At 37.1% G+C, this 14,899-nt stretch overlaps 1 long non-coding RNA gene across 1 annotated transcript in view; it reads right to left on the bottom strand.

Annotated features, from left to right (window-relative positions):
* Positions 1-877: 877 nt before the first annotated feature.
* Positions 878-14,899, bottom strand: part of LOC131048793 (uncharacterized) — a 144,189-nt gene continuing 130,167 nt past the window's right edge. The window contains exon 4 of the long non-coding RNA XR_009106520.2: positions 878-893. This is a non-coding gene — a long non-coding RNA (uncharacterized LOC131048793). The remainder of the gene's footprint in view (positions 894-14,899) is intronic.

Genomic DNA, 14,899 nt, shown 5'->3' on the forward strand with positions numbered 1-14,899 from the left:
TCCAAATTACATTACTTGCCTCAAATCCACTACTAAAAAATCAAATATTCCAGTAAAATACTATGGCATATTGAGAATGTTTTTGAAGGACATACACATCCAGACATAAATGCATGTAGGTTTACGAACACAAAATTACCCTTTAAGTGGCCAAATTTGTCACTCTTTGGTTGGTAAGTTTATTGTTTTGGAGAGTTAAAATCATTTGATTTCACATTTGATATTTGTTGTCCCCCAATCTCTAACTCTCATGCGGCCTTTCACTTTTAATTTTCCTTATATATTCTTCAAGCTCTTCAAGCATGCGTTCAACAGCTTATCTTAGGTTTTAGCTTTGAAATAGTTATGATCCGATTCCTATACAACAGTATAATGGTCCATTTATAGATTTGACAACAGTATAATGGGCCAGTCTAACTGGCATCTACAAACAGCTCATCCAATGACCTCTGTAAATGAGCTGATTGTGCATGATAGATGAACACTCTCTTGCCAATCTTTATTGATATAATGAAAAAGTCCACATTAGGGAAGTTCTTCAAACTTATTGGTCAGTTTAACTTTTCAATCTAGCAACACTTTTTTAATGTTTTTCATTTTTTAGACTGAATTGTGTCCTTCGGCATGAAGCAGTTCAAAAAAATTATTGCATACTTTAATGTATCCAAACAGTCCTTCCTAAATCCTCAATCTTTTGGTCCATCAGATAAACAATAAATCACACCACCTGTGTTTCTCTGTTCTGTGGCACTAAACTGTTGCTATCCACTTCAAACGCCATTCAGCGACTCTTCAACTAACACTCTAGTCCAATGAGACCATCTGCCATGTGAGGAGTGTCCCTGCAAGGAAAGTCTCGACTGCCAAACTTAGTGTGCTGACTAGCCTGAGACCTAAAACAATATATTGAACGGTTAGCTTTTTACATCAAAACAAAATTAATTATAACATAACATTAGGTCCGAAAACTGCAATCTGGAATTTGCAAAAGACCATGCCAACATACTTAGCGGCAATGATTCTGTAACTGACCCCAGGAATGTTCACTGCTATTAGATTACGAATGTTTAACCTGTTGAACTTCGTTTATTCTTTAGTGATCTAACTCTCGTCTCATGTTACCATCTCATATTAAAACATTAATTAGAACAGAAAACTGGGTAGCAAAAACTGCATTCTGAAAATCACAACGATTTACCATTTCATGGCAGGGGACTTGACAGTTATGTAACTGTAATTAAAAAGAATGCCTCTCTCTTGCTTCTCATAACATCGGGCACAGGGGTTAGGTCAAACATAACTCAACAAATAATAAAAGCGGGTATATATTGCTATATAAAGGGTAAATCGAAAATATGATCTTCTTTGGGCTTTCCGCCAGAGAGATCTAATTCACCAAATTGGTGTCTTGCTTGGCAGTCAACCAGAAAACTACCTCTACTTAAACTTCAAATGTGTGGAATGTGTGGACACACGCAGATATGTGAATAGGTACATGTACAGATTGGAGGGAGGAATGCCAAAAGAATGCAAAGATCACCGGCGATGGATGCAGCTGCAGTAATACGAAACTGTGATTTCGCTTCTCAGAACTACGCGGAAACAAACCTGAAGAGCCAAAGCCTTTCCATTTCCAGTAAAATATAAGTTGAAGATGAGTAGATAGGGAATAACCTTAAACACTACTTACGAAAAAAATAATAAAAAACAAGTGCAATTGATCGCGGGTATCTGCTAGATTTTAAAGTGTATTACCGAGAGAATGTCCGCCACATTTTGCTCACATAAACTTCGTTTCCTTTCCTGAAAACCCCCTACGCGGAAAGGATCGATTGACATTTATCGTTTCATCTTCATTTTATCGGGAGCATTGCACAATATTTATAATATACTTGGATCGACCTTCAAGCTTTTCGAGGTTACATCGTTGAACAAATTGCCTCTTATTGTACTTCGATAAAGTTTACGTTCCTTTTTGTTTCATTTCCATTTTAACAACTTTTCACTATTTTTATAAGATATGAATTAGGTAAGTCATCTTCGACCCTCCCGTCTTAACAAAAGGTTTTCCTTACTAATGGCATCATTCTGTAGATTAGCTGGGTAGCAAGGCTCAAGATTTTTTTGGAGAAAAATGTTTTAACAGTTTTTTCTTTTGTAAGTTGCCTATTGTTGTACATTTATAAAATTTAAGTTTATTTTCCATTTTATTTTTTAACAACTTTTCATTATTCATAGGATATGAATTAGCTAAGCCATCTCCACGCTCTTCGTTTAAAAAGGTGGTCTAAATTATTTAAGGCATCCTTTTCGTGGCAAAGTGATAGATTAGCTTAGCTAAAAAGCAAGACCATTAATTAGATTTTGAAGTTCTTTTTGGAGAAATATGTGTATTAGTTTTTTCCATCCTACTAGCTAATTGTTTTGAAGATGTTTTGAAGTTCTTTTTGGAGAAATATGTGTATTAGTTTTTTCCATCCTACTAGCTAATTGTTTTGAAGATGTTGGAGTGTTTATTTAATTTCCATGATCCGTTAAATTCCATTGATTCCCACATTGTTTAGAAGGTTTTATAATGTTTTGTTAAAATAATTGTCAATACCTACTCAAGCAAAGAAACACTAAATTTTCCTAATCAAGTTTAGAATCAAGTTATTTGAGAAAAGAAATTACTTATAAATTTCCCTAAAAAGAATCAACCAAGCTCTCTAGAATGAACCTGCACAATAACTTGTCTTAGTCCCTTGAACTCCATTACTTTTTAGATGCATGGGATGTAATTTTTTCTTAATAAATAAATATGATGGCATTCCAGGATTTTGTCATCAAGAATGACAAAGGAGACTTGGTATGGGGTGGTCAATATGTGATTCTTCTTGGCGACCTGAAACGATGTATGGAAACAAAGATACGACATATTGACATTGAAGGTAATAACTGTTAAGTTCTTTCAAAATTTTGTGATCAAAATAGAAGAAATGGAGATATGATCTGAAAGTTGTATTTTATCTGCTATAGCGTGTTTTAAAGATGCACCACACTTATCAATTTCGGTGTGTGCGTCCTCCTCAATGTAAGCATGCTATATAAGTGGATGAGGGGTTACGTAGTGAAGAGATATGTCTTCCCACGTGGGAAGACACATCTCTTCCCTACGTACCTCTCACCACAGTATATAAACTAGTCACCGTTTACTTACCCAATTAGAAGGAGTGAGAATTGTTTGAGAATCGCTTTACCACCCGATACCATGAACGGTGTAACCGTTGGTCAAACGCGATAAGTTAACTTTGGTTTTATTTATCATTAGTTAACATTAACATATTAGTATATGTAATCAAATTAATATATATATATATATATATATATATATATATATATATATATATGAAATACTACGACCAACGTTACAAAATTAACAATAACCTCAATGTGGTTAGAGCTATTATTCCAGTCAATGCCCCAAGTTGGAAATCAACCATGTGGTTGTAAGGGATTCGGGAAGTTCTGGATGGAATGAATTACAAAATTAAGCACATATATCAAGGGGCAAATAAAGTGGCAGATTATCACTCTAATCATGCCATCAATCAAGAAAATGAAACCATCATTTCAAATGACACTACAGTGTGGAATCGGGTTTTGTCATCAAGAATGACAAAGGAGATTTGGTATGGGGTGGGTCGATTAAGCTTCGTGATGGCACAAACAATGATGTTGAATATGTGATTCTTCTTGGCGACCTGAAACTATGTATGGAAACATAGATACGATAGATCGACATTTAAGGTATTAACCTTAATATGGTTAGAGCTATTATTAAAGTCAATGCCCCAAGTTGGAAATCAACCATGTGGCCAGTCAATGCCCCAAGTTGGAAATCAACCATGTGGCCAGTTAATGCCTCAAGTTGGAAATCAACCATGTGGCCAGTCAATGCCCCAAGTTGGAAATCCACCATTTGGTTGTAAGGGATTCAAGAAATTCTGGATGGAATGAATTACAAAATTAAGCACATATATCAAGAGGCAAATAAAGCGGCAGATTTTCACTCTAATCATGCCATCAATCAAGAAAGTGAAACCATCATTTCAAATGACACTACAATGTGGAATGATTTGGATCTGATTGATGATGGTCTATAAATACGAATGCCTCCATTATAAAGCTAAAAGGACAAGAAAACTTTCTTTGCAAAAATAACGTGGAAAAATCATGGAGAACACACGAGAACATCATATGATGTCTACAAATCTATGATCCCATCTCCATTGGGATTTGATGACATCACGCAAGAATCTATAAAAATTGGTTGGATATGGAGATCAATCTTTTCTACGTGATGGTGGGGTCCTCTATAACTAGCGGAATAGAGTTGGAATATATCTTTATCCAAGAGTGTGAATGTAGATGCTCAGAGAAGCCTGAAGGCAAGCGTTTAAAGGAGATCTTCGATTTCAACAAAGACATGGAAGAGGGAGTCATACGGAACATCATCAACAAGAAGCCACTCCAAGGCCCTCATGTCCACAATAGTGAACTCCTAGAGCGATTTGTTTATAATATTTCAGGGACCACTGTGGACAACACTGCAAGAGCCGACAGTGAAGACTCTGTGGAAACTGAAATCAAAATCCTTTGAGGGTTTGGTAGTGAACGTTGTCAGCAACGAGGATGCCATTAAGGATGAGGACATTAAGGATATCATTGCAATGATGAGGAGGATATCATTGCAGTGATAGAGGGATGGCCTAAGTGTTGGAATCAATCAACACTGAGAGGGGAGGAGGGGGGGAGGGGGGGTGAATCAGTGTTTTACAATTTACAAACCTATTAAGTTGATCCTTAAACCATTGGATGCATAAGAATGAAAGAAAAATGTTGAAACATAAAGCAATCAACCACACAACCATAACACCAAGATTTTTACACCACGGTGGGATTTGAACCCACAATATTATTATACTATGGCCAGAAGTATCATAATATTACATAAGGGGAATGCACTTGCATTTAGGCACACTGCCTAGAGCTCACTGCTCAATTACATAACAGGGCAACAACCCCGGAGGAATCACTATCCTACAAATGGAATACAGTAGTAGTTATAGTAGCATCTACAAATGCCAAAGATCAGTTTCGGTTAAGCACAATCTGACTATCATATGCTACTATGTCTTTCTGCTCTGTTCTATTGCACAGTCATCTACAAAAGCACCAATTCTGCTTTTGGATGCTCATTCACATACCACACATCCACATTCACATATCTCCATACCTAAAATGATCATCTAGATTGACATTATATATCTGCATAACCTAATAAGATCTCAAATATGTTGGCTTCACAAAAACCACATAACACGAAACATGAAACGTGTAACCTTAAATCGGCTCAATTTGCCCACAAATCCAAATGTGGACCCAAACAGGATGATAGCACGCTTCATATGAGTCAGCCCAATCACCTCGAACACGAAACCAATCACCGAAATCAACTCAACAATTTTACATCACACGTTACACCAAAATAGCACTGCTCTAACTGAATTACCAGATACTGGGATTGCGAAATAAGTTGCCTTGAACTTCGAATCATCTGCCTTGATCACCACAACCAAAATTACATCACCAATATCAATATGTGCACAATGATCTCATGCTTTACCAGTTACTGTGTTCCACCTTCCAGACTTATGCCTTATGAACACTATGACATTCGGTAAACCAAATCTATGTACACCGGATGTGATTTCTAAATTGGGTTGCCATCAATGACAACTCCTAAGCATCATTCATGCACCAATCTTCACCGGAACAGTTCTCTTGCCAACAATCTCCCCCTTTGGCATTGATGGAAAAACTGTGAAAATTGAACTATACACTCAAGACTTCGAAACTTAAAATTTCACCTTCAAAATTTCAAACTTTCCAAGAATCGACAAGCTCCCCCTGAGAATTTACACCATTTTTCACTCTTCTCTCTCCCCCTTTGACAACAATGCCAAAGATAGGAATCTGCCAATACTTATATACAGGGATATGTATAGTTGTTGCTCACAAAAATTTGAAAATATCTACAAAAATTGTTCTAAGGGAAAGCAAATGGCTATCCCATGCGTTCTTCAAGCTCTCCAAAATGTTGATCATTCCAGTAAAAAGATAAGTGTCCATCTCTGCTCCCTATCTATCTGTCGGAACAGGCTTATTCAGAGCATCTTTAGAATCTTGCATGCTACTCATTAAACAATCTATCCTTGGAGCGATAAGACTCCTTACTTCACCTACTCTAGCCAAAATTTAGTCCTTCTCCTAGTTTAGAATCTTAATCTTATTCAAAATACTCTAAACTTGCGGTTCAAAACCGATACCTGGGACTGACTGAGGTGCATATGACTGTGATATGCTAGCAAGTTGCCCTTCACATTCTCTTATTTTCTTGTCAATGTCTATAGTAAACTTGGGCAAAAACTCGGAGCTTGGCGAGATTGATCCAACTCATTGCATTTACATCTATGGATCAGCACTAATCCCAAACCTTTTTTTCACTAATGTTTTGTCTTGTCAATAGGTTTTACCATCCATGTAATTTATGTGGTGTTGGTCTATCAACCATTTATTTCAAGGCTTACAGATTTAATGATCACTTGCAATTTTTTGGTCTACTATTACCTTGCTATGTAATGATAATTCTGTAGTTGATGTATAACATGAGTTGCTTATTAATAGCGACTTTTCTACTTTCATTCCGCATTGCATAGGAGTGTCACCTACTTCGGTGTCTTATTTGCGAAATTTTGCAAATGGAGAACAAGCTAAGAGTGATTCTCTTGAGGTTCTTTTGGGAAAGAAGAGATGACGTGGATTATACCAAAGAGAAACTTTCTAAGGTGTTCATTCTCATGTGTGCGCAAGTAGAGATCTCTATTCATTTGGTGGTTGGCCAAGATAGCTTAAACACCCATGAGAATGCCCTATTCTCAAAGGTTGTGTCCAGGTTTCTCACTTTTTGTATGGACATTTTATTGAATGTTGAATTGGCGACAATCCTTACACACAAGGACTTGACATTGTTTCCCAAATTCACCAAACTGCTCAATATGACAAAGTTTGGATTGTTCAATGGCATCTTTTAGGGATACCATGCTTTCTTTTGAGCACCGCTGACCCAAGATGAGATTAGACATCTTTGATGGAGTATTTGATATGTTCACTACTCTACATCTTTTGTTGGGACATTGTGAGCCGCTTCCAATTGCACCATTGAGCATTGTGCCTCCAATGGATGATTTCTTCCTCTTTTGAGCCTAGGTTGATTGCATTGAAAAAATTTCTAGGTTTGTGGTTGTTAGTTGTCAAGGTGTTCCTGATCCTACTGGTATTTTTTCCTCTGATGGTGTTAGTCCCTCAAACCCAGAGAGGGTGAGTCATTGCTCAGTTCCAACAGTTCTGAAGACTTGGCATCAAATGACTAAGAGTTGGGACTATTTTGTATCATCTCTTTAGATTCCCTATCTTTTTGGATACCTCGGTATTGGTCAAAGGCAATGTATTCACTCTTAAGGTTTTTTGGGGGTGTCTTGAAAATGTCTTATGTACATTTTGGGCAAATTTTTGATCTAATTGTAAACTCTTTTTTCATTGGTTAATACATATCATTCACACTGTCATCTTTTATTGAAAAATATTTGCCCAAAATATAACATAAATCATACAAGCTTACTTTTGAAAATACTATGAAAAGTTTAATATATTCTTAATTTTTACTTATCTTAAAAAATGTAACACCATCAAATCAAATATGTGTTCCAACCTCAAAAAACTTATGTTTTGTATATATCATATTATCATGACACTATAAACACATGTGAATGCCTCCAACATGCCATAATCACATCACACAACTTCCTCTATTTGACCTTCATCCAAAGCCATGTCATATGCACAACATTTGCATTCATTCCCTCTCTCTTCCCTATTATGAAACATCCACTAGTTCACATGAACTTGTGACAATATCAAACTAGATTACTCCAATGTGCAAAATATTTGTTAAACCCATGCATTATACATATAATCATTTCAATATCACTACTCAATATACATCTAGTTTGCAATGCAATACCTATGACTAAAATATGTACATACATAATGTCCAGGGTTTAGTGTCTACCCTCTTAACATTGTTATATGTACACATCGCAAACTTTTCAACAAGAACTATTCATGTGCCCACATACTCATTTCCAAGATTGTTTCCATGTTTCAACAAGAACTATTCATGTGCCCACATACTCATTTCCAACATTGTTTCAACAAGAACTATTCATGTGCCCACATACTCATTTCCAACATTGTTTCAACAAGAACTATTCGTGTGCCCTCATACTCATACTTCTATGTGTTTATGCACCTAGTAGCCTATGTTGCAAGCTGAAACCAAACCTCAACCAAACAATGAGAAGCAACCACAAGAAGCTATTTCACTAGTCAATGAACAAATGCATTGATGTGTATGACATATGTTACACTGTATAGACCTCGTGCTTATAAAGCGGAATACAAGAGAGAATAGTACATGTGATGAGGACGAATACCCCAATCAAGAAGAAGAGTAGATATAACCACTCTGACACAAAACAAGATATACCTAACCTAATTAGATAATGTACAGTTGTATGCATCTAGAAGAATGTTGTTCCCTAAGTAAACTTAAGAAAATGTGTACAACATAAATACGTACACCAACAACACCCCGTAAGTGCAACATAGGGAGCAATATGCAAGAGTTGCAATCAATGAATGAAAATGTAATATGCAATATGATATGCATTATGGGTTCTAATAACATCGCTATGATAGGTACCCATGTACTACTACAATGCAAATGAAATGCACATCTAACACAAAAGGAGAAAAGAAGAAAAACCATACAAGAGAAAACTCCTCTCTAAAAGAGAGAAAAGAAAATACTAAAAAGAAAAAGTGAATAGAGGGATGACTCCTCAAGACCCCCCAAGGACTACTTCCATCACCCCTTACATCAATCGCAACAAAACATATTGAGGAGATGCCAACGGTTTAGTGTGGATGTATGCAACCATCTACTCCATAGGCAAATACTCCAAGGAAAGGACACCATCTTGAATGAGATGTCGAATGAAGTGCATGTGGATCTTAATCTGCTTGGTACATTGATGCTCCACTAGGTTGCGAGAAATATGTATGGCACACTAACTATCACACCAAAGAGTAGTGGGATGACCAATAGGAAAGCCAAACTCAACCATCAACTATCAAAGCCAAAGAACCTCTTGACTAGCTAAGACTACACCTTGATACTCGGCCTTTGTTGATGATAGTGAAGTAGCAATTTGCTTCTTGCAAGACCAAGCAACTAGACCAAAACCAAGACAAAAGAATAAGCCAACAGTAGACTTTCGATCATCAACATCACAAACCCAATTTGAGTTACTAAAGCCCACAATCTCAATAGCACCTTATGTGTATTGAATGCCACACTGAGCAGTGTCCTAAATGTACCTCAAGATATGCTTGGTTGCTTTCCAATGACTCTAAGGAGGATATTGAGATAAACAAGAGAATAGACCAATTGCAAAGGAAATATCAAGACGGCTATGTGTCAAGTACTAAGGGCCACCAACCAACTGTCGATACAAGGTAGCATCAACTGATGGAGTGGTGCAATTGGTAGACAACGCAACACCTAACTAAAAAGGAGTAGGGGTTGTCTTGCAATCAGCCATCCCTAACCTCTGAAGCAAATTAAGAGTATACTTTTGTTGAAAAATATAATTATTCCTAGAAGACTGATGACCTTGGAGACCAAAGAAGTAATGCAATAGACCAAGCTCAGTCATATTAAATCACTCTATCAAAGCTCATTGAGTATCCTCAATAATGGTAAGAGAACTCCTTGTCAAAATCAAGTCATCCACATAGAGAACAAGAATGAGAAGATCCCCCCCCCCCCATGCCTCTAAATGTAAACCGTAGGATCAAAGTGGCATGGAGTGAATGCAGAAGCAAGTAAAAAACTATCCATCTTCTCATACCAAGCTCTAGGAGCTTGTTTGAGACCATACAGTGAACAACATAGCTTGCAAACAAGTGAAGAATCTTGCACAGATCCAATTGGTTGCTCCATATAGATAGCCTCTTGAAGATAATCGTGCAGGAAATCACTCTTCACTTCCATCTAATACACTAACCAACTCTGAGATCCAGCAATAGAAAGTACAAGATGAATGGAATCCATCTTGGCTACAAGAGCAGAACTCCTAGAATAGTCAATACCCTCAACTTGAGAAAAACCCTTAGCCACTAGACAAGCCTTATGCCTATCAATAATACCATCAACTGCAAATTTGGTAAGATACACTCACTTGTACCGAACCAACTTTCTTCCCTTAGAAAGAGGACCCGAATCCCAAGAATGATTCTTCATCGAAGAAGAATAATTGTATGTTTGTTATTCACATGGCTTCCCTCTCTCTTTGCTCATATGAGGCACTCCCTAGTTTACATGAACTTTAACAAAACCAAACTAATCTCTTATAAATCAATTGATTATAGTTAAAGGTATGCATTATATATCATCTTCTCAATACCTTTTCTCCATGTAAAGATCTAATGTGCAATGTAATGGTCCTATGTAATATGAGGCACTCACTAGTTTACATTAGCTTTAACAAAACCAGCCTAAACTCTTACAAATCATTTGATTATAATAGAAAGTATGCATTGTATCTCATCTTCTTTATACCTTTCCTCCATGTAAAGATCTAATTTCCAATGAAATGGCCCTATGTCAAACATGATTGCCAATTTTGTGGTTCATCTCCCCCCTTTAGATTGTTGTGTGCATGGAAGCCATATTTTCTTCTATACACACTACTCAAATATTCACATATTCATTACAAATATGTGTCGCTATTTCCCACGTTAATAAAGGAGCTTAATGCTACAAAATCTCTTAAATATATATGCTAATAAACCACAACAAATCTTATTTGTGGGCTTGTGCTTAAATGGCAAGGCCATAAGGTTCTCAAGATGGACATCTATGTTGATATCTATAGTTGGAATTCCAATTGGTGGCTCTTTTAATTTCATTATGGCTTCTAAATTGATTACAATTGATTAACTAGCTTCTAATTTGAACAAGTCGAAGGGGAGGAAGTCACCCTTGTGACCTCCATTGGTTTGGAGCAAGCTTCAATAATCCATCCTTGTTGATGATTAAAAATAAAAATAAAACCAACAAATCTTTAAGAATTCAAAATATGTTGTTATTGTCTCATAGATTGATAATTAGCTTCCTTATGTTAGTCAAGGTTTGTTGTTGCGCCAAAAGATCGACCTTTTAATGCTCGATACAAACACCAAAGATAAACAAACCACGAGAGACGGTTATGCCATGTCGTGAATCCCCAAGGGCGACACTTTGCAACCAAGGGGATGAAGGGTGCACACCTTCCAACAACACCCCCTTGGCACGACCAAAGGATTTGAACCCATGACCTCAGCTTTGATGCCATTTATTAGCCAAGGTTTGTCGTTGTGCCAAAAGATCGACCTTTCAACTCCTGATACAAATACCAAAGATAAAAAAACCATAGGAGGCGATTAAGCCATGGCGCGAAACCCCGAGAGCGGTGTTGAACAACAAAGAGGACAAAGGGCACACACCATCCAACACCTTATACTTTTTTATTTATGTTCACAATTATTATCTTCATTCATTTTCTGCTCTTATGACATCTTAGCTATATTTTCCCAAAAAATTATGCAATATCAAAGTGTCCATATCCTCCTTATAACACCTAATCAAATATTAACCCCATACCACAATATTGACGAATAATCTTCTAAGTGCCTCTTTAATGAAAAGAATTTGCAAATTCACACCACTTAAGAACAATATTCATTCAATACTTTCTTAACATTCTATTCAATTTTCCTTTTTGTTAAAACTCAAACTTTGTGTGTAGTTATGGGCATTCATCCTGTATAGTTTTACACAAGATACACTCCTTTGAATCAATCTTACACTCATTACCCAAAAGTGAATTTTTTACCATTTCTTGGATATTATAATCATACTTAACTATCCTCTACGTGTTCCTTCATGGAATCATTGCATTCCATGCACCTCATTGCTCCAAAATGGGTTTAGAAAATGTATGTTTGATCATTAAAGTTCAACGATAGTGTGAATTATCTCAAGAAAAGGAACTGTGAGATTTCGCCAAGATCAAGAGCTCAATGAAAAGTACAAATAGAGACAAAATATAGGACAAGAATAAACTGTATTCTCATCAATAGATAAATGATCAATAGTTGTTCATACAATGAATATGAGCCTGCATATATAGGCAAGGCTATATGGGTATGTGAGCACACAAACATGACATGTGGCTCAATAAGAAACGATGGTAGGTAGGAAATAGTTGTGGTAGGTAGGAGAAACAATAAAATATTCCACATGAGGTGGATCACCTACCAAAGGTGGAATTATCACTCCACAATAAGTGGATATGATAAAAGTAGTAACAAGATCACACCATAAAAGGTGGAAATTCTCCTACACTCACTATCCCAATGTGGCACAAACACCCAAGTGTCTTATACCCAAACTACTCTGAAATGCATTATCCTAAGTAAACTTAAGTAAGGTGTAATAATATCCAACATGAATAAATAATTACACCAACACCCCCCCTTGCTTAAGTGCAACTTAGGGGAATGCACTTAAGTCTACAATGCAACTAAGCAATGCAAGATGGGTCTCGGCTATGAGGCTATGTTAAGTACCCATGTACAAATGCAAATGCAAATGCAAATGCAAAGCAAACCAATGCAATGAAATCTCTCACAAAGTGGGGAAAGAGAGAAGAACCCAATGGGAAAAAACCCTCCCCCAAAAAAGAGATGAAAACTAGATACAAAGAACTCTCATAGAAGCATGTGAAAGAAAAAACCCCATGTGAGGAAAAAGTCCCCCCCATATGAGAGAAGAAGACAAGCTAGGTATCCCCCCCTCAATGTAGAATCTGCACCAATGATAGAAGCTCGATAATGAATGAAGAAACTGCTCCAAGAACGTCGAATAACATTCCTCCCCTTAGGAAGAAACAAAACCAAAGGTGTATCCATGAAGTCTCCCCAATCATCAAGGGAAGATGTATGAAAAAAACTCATGATGAATGAAGTCTCTGAAAACTGCTCAAGTGTCCCCATGTTGATGCTAAAAGATACCCCCTCCAAAGGTGGTAAACTACTCCACAATGCTGAAAAAGGCACTCCAAGATCTAGTGGAGATAAATGTAGAACAAATCCCAAAGACTCACATGTCTCCTCTAAACATAAAGAGACCTCCTCCAACTGTTGTACATAAGTAATCACAATCATGTCAACCCCAAAAGAATGATCATGTAAAGAATGAACAACAGGGTAAGAGTGTTCCCTCACAACAATCGAAGAAGGGTTATCTTCATCAAAGAGAAGATGAATATCATCAATGATGTCTCCCAAATCTGCAATGTAGGATTCCACAAACAAACCTGCAATGTCTGTCAAGTACTCATCCCATGAAACTGAAGCTGGAAGACAAGATATATCTTGTTGTACTGAATCACAAGAAGGCAAAATTGTCGCACTATCTGCATCATCGGGTGTAATAGGTGATGTGATATCAATAGGAGGAGATGAAACACAACGCTCAAGAACAAGGTTACATGTGAGAATTCCCAAGTTCAAGTACCCAAAGCTCTCCTCAAAATCTGAACCATCACAAGAAGTGTGATCATCATGTTAAGAATCATCATATGTGAAATCATCCTCATCAACAAAATCTGAAAAGGAATGTAACCGAGATGCATGATCAATCACCCCAATCGCAAGGATAGCTCTAGTCTCCAAGTCTTTAATGAAAACTACCTCAGGTGTGAACTCCACAATTCTCTTAGTTGCGCCATGTGTGATTTGATAGATGGAAAGGAGATTGTTTGTCAAGTGGGGTACACACAACACATCATTGAAGGAGGTATCCCCAATGACAATAGTTTCATTCCCAATCACATCCATGTATGTATGATTGCCCATCAAAATCTACGGCATGGTGCAAGGCTCAAAAGTAGAAAACATAGACTGCGAAGATGCCATATGATGAGAAGCCCCTGAATCTAGAACCCATCTCCCTGGATCATGACTTGTAGTAGCACAAAGAGCTTTTCCTTTTCTTGTCCCCAAAAAGTGAGTCTTCCCACTTGTAGACCCCATGAATGCTTGCCCTTTCCCCTTTGATTGTGCGGAAGTGGAAGTTGATGAATCATCCTTCTTGTAGGCATTACGCAAATCAATGTGAGAGCTCATCAATCTTTTTAGAATGGCAACGACGCTCCTCATGACCAAACTTTTTACAATAGGCACAAGTAGGTCTCTCCCTCTTTGGTGAATTGTCCCTCTTGGAAGAGGATGAATCTACTTGTTGTGGAGAAGATGGTGCTTTGTCCTTAGGCTTTGATTGTCATTTCTTCTTGTTTGAGTTGTCCTTTCCTTGATCACCTTTGTTCCCTTGATTTGCCGCTAATGCTTAAATCTTAGAAGTCTTAAGAATGCCCATGCTTATCAACTTAGTTTGTTCCATCATCAACATTTCAGTGAAAGCATCAAATGTAGGTATTGTGTAGCTTGAACCCATTGTCATCCTATGGGTTTGGAAACTAGAAACAAATGCTGCATATTCTTGTGGAAGTTTGCTCATCAAATTGAAGATCAATTGAGTATCCATCTTATCAATGCCACAATCCTTGGGTTGTGTCCTCAACTCTTTTGCCTTAGTGAAATAATCTTGTATAGTATCAAAGTTCTTGGG

The sequence above is a fragment of the Cryptomeria japonica genome, chromosome 8, assembly GCF_030272615.1.
Source record: "Cryptomeria japonica chromosome 8, Sugi_1.0, whole genome shotgun sequence".
NCBI classification, from domain to species: Eukaryota; Viridiplantae; Streptophyta; class Pinopsida; order Cupressales; family Cupressaceae; genus Cryptomeria; species Cryptomeria japonica.